General features: G+C 49.6%; 1 non-coding gene across 1 annotated transcript; it reads left to right on the forward strand.

The window, feature by feature from the left end:
* Positions 1-7,115: 7,115 nt before the first annotated feature.
* Positions 7,116-7,250, forward strand: LOC120097624 (small nucleolar RNA SNORA17). The gene has a single exon (XR_015640571.1). It is a non-coding gene; the product is annotated as a small nucleolar RNA SNORA17 (small nucleolar RNA).
* Positions 7,251-9,837: the final 2,587 nt, after the last annotated feature.

The raw sequence follows: 9,837 nt of genomic DNA on the forward strand, positions 1-9,837 counted from the left end.
AACAGACTGAGGAAGCGGGAGTCTTTCTGAAGGAAGGGCTTTCTGGGAGAGAACATGACGGGTGGGAAAGAGTTCCAGGGATTAGCAAAGCATAGATAGCATCAGTTGACCCACTACAGATTTGAATGAGAGCCAGGGAGCCACTTCCCACTGGTCTGCATCAGCTTTGGGGAGAGGGTGGAATCCCAGCCTCCTCTCTGAATGAAGGCTCCCAAGACAGAGCAGCCTCTGGGTTGAAGGGCCTCTGTGAAGAGCCTCTGATCTTCTCTTTCTGTGAGTGCCAGAAGGGTTCCGAAGCATCCTACTCGGGACTCCCAAACCCACCCCTGGAAGCAGGACTGGCCGGGTAACTGGGTCACATCGGGAGGGAGGGCTGCCCTGTTAGCCGGTAAATGCAAGGGCGGCCTTGCCAGGACGTCAGTTAAGGGTTCGGGCCATCCAGATCCAGCTTAGCTGTTTTCCAAGAGCATGTGTCATTAAACATTTGGCTGTGTGTTCTCAGACAAACCTTTGACCTCTGAGCTCAGCTTCCTGTCTGTGAAAAGTAGGCCCCTTGAGTTGACGCCCAGAAACAATGACACTTAAGACATTGGGGCCCATAGACAAGTCTGTCTCTAGGCACGGTCTCATCATTACCCTGCCAATGGCTGGCTGTGTCACCTCTATGGCACTCAACACAAAAAAGGTGGCTGTGGTGCCTGAAGAGGCTGGATGGAATCCCAGCCGCCATCCTTCCTGTATTGCTCCTGGCCCTGGCATGAGCCTGCCTGGCCCCCTGGGACACAGCCAGCTCCCTACCCTCTTCCCGCCTCCTCACCCCACTGGCGCCTGGGCATGAAAGAACCTCCTGTTTCACCAGGGAATTAGTAGCTCTGAGTTCCCAGTGAGGCAGCCAACATGGTGCATTCATCCCCCTGAGTCAGGGAGCCTGAGAGCTGCCTCCTTCCCACCCCTCTCCAAGCCCTTAGGCGGGGAGGTGCCATAGGAACTGGATCTATCTATCCCATCCCCAATCCCGACCCCTGACTGTCTTTCTCCAGTTTTTTTGGTTCTTTTTTGTTTTGTTTTGTTTTGTTTTGTTTTGTTTTTCTTTTTGTTTTTTCAAGACAAGGTCTCTCTGTAGCCCTGGCTGTCCTGGAGATCACTCTGTAGACCAGGTTGGTCTCGAACTCACAGAGATCCACCTGCGTCTGCCTCCCAAGTGCTGGGATTAAAGTCATGCACCACTATGCTTGCTTTTCTATTTATTTATATATTTGTTTATTTAATGAGACCAGGTTTTCTGTTGCCCAGGATGGCCTCAAATTTATTATGCAGTCAAGAAAATAGTCCTGCCTGTCAGTTCTCCTCAGGTGGCTGGTGGCATCCTCCTCAGGTGGCTGGTGGCATCCTCCTCAGGTGGCTGCTGGCTGGCATCCTCTTCTGGTGGCTGGTGGCATCCTCCTCTGGTGGCTGGTGGCATCCATGTGACTATCCACATATGGCCTTGGCTATATCTCTATAGAATCAGAGGGACACTACTATCCCTGAGTCCTGGCTGTCCAGGAGCTTCCAGCTACCATGTGACCTCTGAGTCTCTCAGCTCTTCCTCACCTCATCTCCTGATGGTAATCTCGGTGCCGGTGACAGAGAGTGACTTCCCAGCTGAAGGTGGGGACCTTCTGGATCCCAGAGTGGGCCTCTAAATAGCTCTTTGAGCCTTGCAGATTCCCAGGCAAGGCTCCTTCACTCCAGACCCCAGCAACAGCGGGTTTGGGCCCTGGGCCAGTCTCTCTTTTCAGCCTTGGCACCAGCCCAGGAGTGGGGTTGGTGAGGAGCCCGAGGGTCAGCTTGGCCCTGCAGGAACCACAGAGCAGGCCTGTGAGACTCCAAGCACAGCATCCCATCTCCCTGAGCCTCAGTTTCCCTGAGCAAACTCCAAAAGGAACAACAAGAAGATGTAACCCTGCTGTGTGTGGTGAAGTATGCCATGTCTGGGCACTCAGGAGGGTAGAATCATGAGATCACACTCATCCTTAACTACTTTTTTTTTTCTTTTTTTTCAGAACTGGGGACCAAACCCAGGGCCTTTCGCTTGCTAGGCAAGCGCTCTACCACTGAGCTAAATCCCCAACCCTATTCTTAACTACTTAAGGAGCTGTGGGCTAGCCTGGGCCAAGATTTGGCCTCAAAAAATACAAAAACGGTAAACACACACACTTTTGTTGGCTTAAATTTTTTTAAAGTTACTTTTACTAAGGGTTCTGAAATGCTTTAACCTCCCTTCTAGCCCACCACCCTCCAGAGGTAGTGGAAAGGAAAGGCTATTAGGACATGGGGAAGTGGACCTGTTTAGAAATAGTTCTCTGGAGCAAATCCAATCCGTGTTGTCAGAATATACACCAGCAGTCCAGTTCAGTAGTCAGGAGAGCAAACAGGAATCAGCAGTGGTGGCTCAGCCTAGCATAAACAGCCAGGCCTCAGCTGAGTGGATGTGAGTCACCAGGAGCCACCAGGACCAGCAGGGATGCCGGAAGTTCTCTGCTGTGTCTCTCTCAACCAAGTGAAGATCAGCCAAGATGAAGACGAGAGACCAAAGAAGCCCTGCAAAACTAACCATATAAGCCCTGTCACTGTCCGCTGGGTCCTACTTATCCTCCCTCCACACATCACGTGTCCTCCCACAGCTCTGGCCTCACCACGTGAGTCTGTATCAGCTGACATCACTCTGCCCATCAGCCCGAGTTCTTGGAAGCCATAAGAAGCCACCAGGATGTCACCAGAAGTTATTTTGTGTGTTTCTTTCTATGAAGTCAGGACAAACAAACGATGACCATTAAGGAATGGCAAGGCGTACCAATACCACCCAGCATCATCCACCATCTATTAGGTTCTTTTTTTCCTTTTTTTCTTTTTTTTCGGAGCTGGGGACTGAACCCAGGGCCTTGTGCTTGCTAGCAAGCGCTCTAACACTGAGCCAAATCCCCAACCCCTATTGGGTTCTTCTTAACACCATGTGTCCTTTCATGTGTTTGTTTTAGCAAGACATCCTTTCACCTGTGTCTGCTTCAGCAAAACACTCCTTCCCATGTTTGCCCCAGCACAACACCAGCCAATACAGCTAAGTTTCCACTTCACATACCCTTCTTGTTTTATTCTTCTAGCAATCCATGGAAACCGTTCATACTCTTAACTGAGATGGGTAAGCTGAGACAGGAGAACAATATGGCTGGGCCAGAGTCCCACCATCATGAGTGGTAAAGACAGGAGTTCTTTGTTCTGCACAATCATTATTCAGTATGTCTTTTGTGTTTGTTTGTTTGTTTGTTTGTTGAGACAGGGTTTCTCTAGGTAGCCCAGGCTGTCCTGGAACTCACCTTGTAGACCAGGCTGTCCTCCAACTCAGAGATCCATCTGCCTCTGACTCCCAAGTGTTGGAACTAAAGCCAAGTACCACCATGCTGGCCAGCTCATCTTTTCTTTTTTCTTTTTTCTTTTTTCTTTTTTTTCTTTTTTTTCTGGAGCTGGGGACCGAACCCAGGGCCTTGCGCTCACTAAACAAGCGCTCTACCGCTGAGCTAAATCCCCAACCCCCAGCTCATCTTTTCTTTTCTTTTTTTTTTTTCTTTTCTTTTTTTTCCGGAGCTGGGGACCAAACCCAGGGCCTTGAGCTTGCTAGGCAAGCGCTCTACCACTGAGCTAAATCCCCAATCCCCCCCCCTTTTTTTTTCTTTTGGAGCTGGGGACCGAACTCAGGGCCTTGAGCTTGCTAGGCAAGCGCTCTACCGCTGAGCTAAATCCCCAACCCCCATCTTTTTTTTTTAATTGTTTTTAAATTTTATTTATTTTGTTTCATGTGTAAAACTCTTTTTCCTGCATGTATATTATATGCAACATGTGTGGGGCTGGTGCCCTTGGAGGCCAGAGGAAGGCACTGGATCCCATGGAGTTGTAGGTGGTCCTGAACCACTGTGAGTACTGGGAAACAAGCCTAGACCTTCTGCAAGGGCTGCTGCTCTTAACCACAGCCCAGGAAGGCAGGTCTTACACCTTATTCTATCCAGTGCTGAGGATGGAACATGGGCCTTTCCCACATCAAGCAGGCCCTCTGGCCCTGAGCCGCACCCCAGCTCCTCACTGATCCGAGCTCCCAACCCTTTATCTTTGTCTTCATTCTTTATTTTCAAGACAGGGTTCTTCTGTGTAGCCCCAGCTATCCTGGAACTCGATTTGTAGACCAGGCTAACCTACACTCAGAGATCTCCCCGCTATTTCGGGTTAAAGGCTTGATGCCCAACTACTTTTTCCTCCTTGCTGCTGTTTGTCTGGACTTTATCTGAATCTAGTCGGAAATTACTGTGCCATCCAGGCTGTCCTAAAATCATGACAGTTCTCCTCCGCCAGCCTCTCCAACACTAGGGTTATAGTGTGAGCTGTCATGCCCGCCCTTGTATGGTGATAACATTCAGAGGATATATAATTTGCTCTACTGGGGGTCAGCACATTGAGGGGGGAAGTGAGGAAAGAGGGATTGGCTCATCTTGACTCGATTGTCAGCTTGACAGGCTCTAGACTCACCGAGAAAATGTTTCTCTAAGAAAACACTTTGGACATGTGGGAATATCTAGATTTGTTAATTAGGTGGGAAGACCCACCCTGAATGTGAGCTGCGCCTTCCATGGGCTCAGAACTAGGGCTGAATAAAGGTTACTGAGCCCAGCACTCATCTGCCTTCCACCGTGCAGATGCGCCGTGCGCCTGCGCGTGCCTCCCGCCATGACGGACTGCATCCTAGAACTTGTGAGCCACATTGAACCCTTCTTTCCCCACTCCGGCTTTGTCAGGCATTTGTCCCAGCTACCAGAGAAGTAGTGAGTGCAGTGTGTGATGTGTATCCCCATGCTGCACACACCCCTCACACACACACACTCCCATACTGCACTCTCCCATGATGCACACACCCATGATGCACACTTCCATGGTGCACTCTCCCATGATGCACACTGCCACAATCCACACACCCATGATGCACACTTTCACAGTGCACACTTTCACACTGCACACTCCCATGATGCACACTCCCATCATGCACACTCCCATGATGCATACTTCCATACTGCCATGTGGAAGGCAGATGAGTGCTGAGCTCAGCAATCATTATTCAGTTCTGGTTGTGAGTCTGTGGATCACTGTGCGTGCAAAGCAAGTGCTTCACCCCAGGGACGTGTTCTTTGATGGGTAATATTGCTGTTTATTGGAGGGGTGCACAGGTGCCATGGTGTGAATGTGGAGATCAGAGGATACCTGCAGAAGTCGGTTCTCTCTTTCCACCACCATTAGGGTCTCAATTCAACTCAGGCTCAATGCCTTTACCTTCCAGAGCGTCTTCTCAGTCTAAAATTTACCCCTGTGTGTGTGTGTGTGTGTGTGTGTGTGTGTGTGTGTGTGTGTGTGTTTAGATTTGCTCTACATACCCAACCCTGTCTCAAGAGCAAACCAAACCAAGGCTAAAGGACTGGAACCAGTGCTTTGTGGGTAGAGTGCGGGCCTAGCATGCTTAAAGCCCCAGGTTCTATCCCAGCCCCACATATAACAGGCATGGTGATCTGCAATCCCTGCATTTGGGAAAGAAGAGCTAGAGGATCAGGAGTTCAAAGTCATCCTTGGATACATAGGAAATTAGAGGCCAGCCAGGGATACATGGCAAGTTCCAGACCAGGCTGGGATTTTTGAGACCTTCCTCCTCCTCTTCCTCCTCCTCCTCTTCCTCCTCCTCCTCTTCCTCCTCCTCCTCTTCTTCTTCCTCCTCCTCTTCCTCCTCCTCCTCTTCCTCCTCCTCTTCTTTCTCTTCCTCCTCCTCTTCCTCCTCCTCCTCTTCTTCTTCCTCCTCCTCCTCTTCTTCCTCCTCCTCCTCTTCCTCCTCCTCCTCTTCTTCTTCCTCCTCCTCTTCCTCCTCCTCCTCTTCTTCTTCCTCTTCTTCCTCCTCCTCTTCCTCCTCCTCCTCTTCCTCTCCCTGCTCCTGTCTGTCATCCTCTTTCTCTCTTCTCCCTCTCCTCCTCCTTCCCCCTCCCCTTCCTTCCCCTCCTCCTCCTCTTTCCCTCTCCACCTCCTCCCCTTCCCCTTCCCTTCCTTCCCCTCCTTTTCTTCTTTTCCTGGGTGCTGAGACCCAGCTAGACAGGTTTGAATACTTGCTGTTCTTGTGGAAGACTCAAGTCTGCTTCCCAGCACCCTTGTACAGCTGTTCAAACTGCCTGTTATGTCAGCTCTGGAGATCTGACTGCTTCTGACCTCTGTGGGCATTCACTGGCAGAGACACACAGTCCTACACCCAAAGAGAAGCAAATCTTATGAACATCCGCAAAACCAATAAAGCAATAACAAGTCTGGATGTGTGGAGTACCTCAGAAGCAGAGACAGGAAGGTTATCTGAAGTTTAACTGCAGCCTAGGCCACACCCCAGCCAGTCCATACTAGCCAGGGTTATATATCAAGCCCTTGTCTCAAAGTAAGCAAACTACAGACAAGCAATCAAAAGACAAAGCTCAGCGGTCAGTAGCTTAGTGATCCTGCAGTGAGGGGGGCTTAAGGATGGGTCTATTATTTTAAGATCACCATCTCTTCTCCTTCTAATGCAATTTTACTCCTTGAGAGAAAGCCGTTTCCCTCAGCAGTCACTCACAGTCCAGTTTTGTTTCTTGTCTTTGTGGGTTGGACAGTTCTGGACATTTTCTGTATTGGGACCATACATGATACAGCCATTTGTGCCTGTCTGTCCCTGACAACTCAACATCACAGTTTCCAGGTTTATCCCTGTTGTGGTGTGTATAGGATTTTTCATGACTAAATAATATTCCATCACAGAGCTCTAGACTTGTTCTGGTTCCTTTGGAGAGATGGTTTTGTAGTTCAGGCTGAACCTGAACTCATGACCCCCTGCCTCAGCCTACAGAATGCTGATTCCACCTGCATGTGCCCTTATCAGGGTAAAATCTGTGGAAAAGAGCACATATTCTTGTGTGTATATGTGGCTGGGGAGGTCAGAGACAACATGGAGTGTTTCTTTCCAACCGATTTGTTTCTCCAACCATTTGAGACATGTTCGTCATGTTGGCTAGCAAGACACAGAGCTCTGGACCTCTGGGCCCTGCAGAGGTGTGCAGGTGTGGCTGCTGTGCCACATACGTGTTGTTAGTATGTGTCAGAAAACAGAGAGAGACTATGCTCAGTATTCTGTTCTGACTTGTGAACATCTGAAAAAAGTCCCTGAAAAGAGCGAGCCTGAGATGACTACAATCCCAGCACTGTGTAGGACTGGAGGGGCAGATCAAGCCCAAGATGACCCCTGATCAGCACCATAATGCTCAAGCAGGGCATAGCACTCCTAAGACTACTACTGAGACCCCAGACCCTGGGCACCACTATGTCCAGTAAGTGGTAGAGAAATGGGAGAGAAAGAAAAACAGAAGGATATGGGCACAAAAGAGAGGCAGAACTGGAGATGGAGGGTGGTGGGGAATAGCCTGATGTAGGGACATGTCTGAGTCCATGGATCTGTTACTACCAAAGTTGAGGTAGATGTCCCTGGTCAGGGTCACTGCCCAGGCATGCTAATGTCTGAAGGGTGTGCAGAAGTAGCCCCGCTCCTCACTTGGGCATCATGGGAGAGCTGGCCTTGGTTGGGGAGCAAGGCAGGCCCTGAGGGTATAAGAGCTGGAGAACTGATGGGTTGACCAGTTTAGATGCCTCTCGGGTCCAGATCCAAGGCTTTGAATGGGCCCACACCAACACCCACCCCATCAATGGCCTGCTGGAGTGCATGAAGGGGCTGAGCCTACAGATCCAAAACTACAGGATCTCCATGTCACAGAGCAACAACAGGGAGTCCAAGAGGAGTCCTGGCAAGGATGCAGTATTAATGGAGTAAGAAACCAGAGGCCAGCTGGAGAGATGGCTCAGTAGGTAAGAGCACTGAATGCCCTTCCAGAGGTCCTGAGTTCAAATTCCACCAACCACATGGTGGCTCACAACCATCTGTAATGGGATCTGATGCCCTCTTCTGGTGTTTTTGAGGACTGCTACAGTGTATTCATATACATACAATAAATAAATCTGAAGAAGAAGAAGAAGAGGAAGAGGAAGAAGAAGAAGAAGAAGAAGAAGAAGAAGAAGAAGAAGAAGAAGAAGAAGAAGAAGAAGAAGAAGAAGAAGAAGAAGAAGAAGAAGAAGAAGAAGGGGCTGGGGATTTAGCTCAGTGGCAGAGCCCTTACCTAGGAAGCGCAAGGCCCTGGGTTCGGTCCCCAGCTCTGAAAAAAAGAACCAAAAAAAAAAGAAGAAGAAGAAGAAGAAGAAGAAGAAGAAGAAGAAGAAGAAGAAGAAGAAGAAGAAGAAGAAGAAGAAGGGGGTTGGGGATTTAGCTCAGTGGTAGAGCGCTTGCCTAGCAAGCGCAAGGCCCTGGGTTCGGTCCCCAGCTCCGAAAAAAAGAAAAAAAGGAGGAGGAGGAGGAGGAGGAAGAGGAGGAGGAGGAGGAGGAGGAGGAGGAGGAGGAGGAGGAGGAGGAAGCAGCCAGAGGCTTCAAACCAGAGCAATGAGTCACTGCAGTGAACATTAGCAAGCATAGAAGTGTGGACAAAAGGTGTGCTATGGGACACACTGTGGCAAACTGCAGCTTCCATTATGAGATTGTTTTCTCTGTTGGGGGAAGGAAGGAGGAAGCAAATATGGGGAGACAGGGAGATGGGTGGGATTGGGGTGCATAGTGTGAAATTCCCAAAGAACCAATAAAAAGCTTTTTAAAAAGACACAGGGCTTCCTTCACCTGTCTCTGTCCCCACTGAAGTTATAGGAATGTCACTATACACCAATTCTGTGGGTGTTGGGGGACTCAGGTCCTCATGTTAGAGAGGCAAGCACTTCATCCACTGAGCCATCTCTTGAGGTCTCCTCCCCACAGGACTGCTTTCGAGGGTCGCATGTAGCCCAGGCTGGTCTCCAATATAGTATGTACCTGGGGATGAACCTTAAACTCCTGGTCCTCTGCTTCACCCTCCTGAGCGCTGGGATTGCAGGCCTGCACTACATGCCTGGTTTATGAGGTGCTGGAGATCAAACGCAAGGTTTCCAGCATGCCAACCAAGCACCCTACCTACCACATCCCAGCCCCTAAGATCTTGGCTTTTTTTTTTTTCCGGAGCTGGGGACCGAACCCAGGGCCTTGCACTTGCTAGGCAAGCGCTCTACCACTGAGCTAAATCCCCAACCCCTAAGATCTTGGCTTTTTTTTTTCTTTTTCTTTTTTTTTTTTCAGAGCTGGGGATCGAACCCAGGGCCTTGCACTTGCTAGGCAAGCGCAAGATCTTGGCTTTTAAAGAACGCATACACTCCTGCCCAAAGCAGGAGTGTTGTGAACACGTGACCCTGGTGTGCACCATTAAACAATGATAGGGCAAGGTGGATGAGTGAATGAATGAATGAGTGAATGAGTGACATGAACAAGACTGAGCTGCTGGAGCAGTTAGCACATCCAGGCTCGATCCCTGATGAGTTAACGTTGTTTATCACAGTTATTTATTTGATGTGGGGTTGTGGAGGTCAGAGGACAAATCCCAGGAGTCACTTCTCTTCTTCTACCTTGTAGGTCACAGGGATTGAACTCGGGGCCTGGAGCTTGGCAGCAAACGTATTTACTGCTGTTGTCTCACAGGCTCTCTGGTGACTCGGCAGCTGTGTGACCCAGTGGCTCCTCCGAGCCATTTCTGTTCTAGGATTGGTTAAACTGTCTTTGGAACCTTGGAGAGTCAGACTTGAACCCTACTCTGCCCTTCCTTCTGCGTGACCTTGGCAAACACTTTTACATCCATG

The sequence above is a fragment of the Rattus norvegicus genome, chromosome 16 (genome assembly GCF_021556685.1).
Source record: "Rattus norvegicus strain SHRSP/BbbUtx chromosome 16, alternate assembly SHRSP_T2T, whole genome shotgun sequence".
In the NCBI taxonomy this organism is placed as follows: Eukaryota; Metazoa; Chordata; class Mammalia; order Rodentia; family Muridae; genus Rattus; species Rattus norvegicus.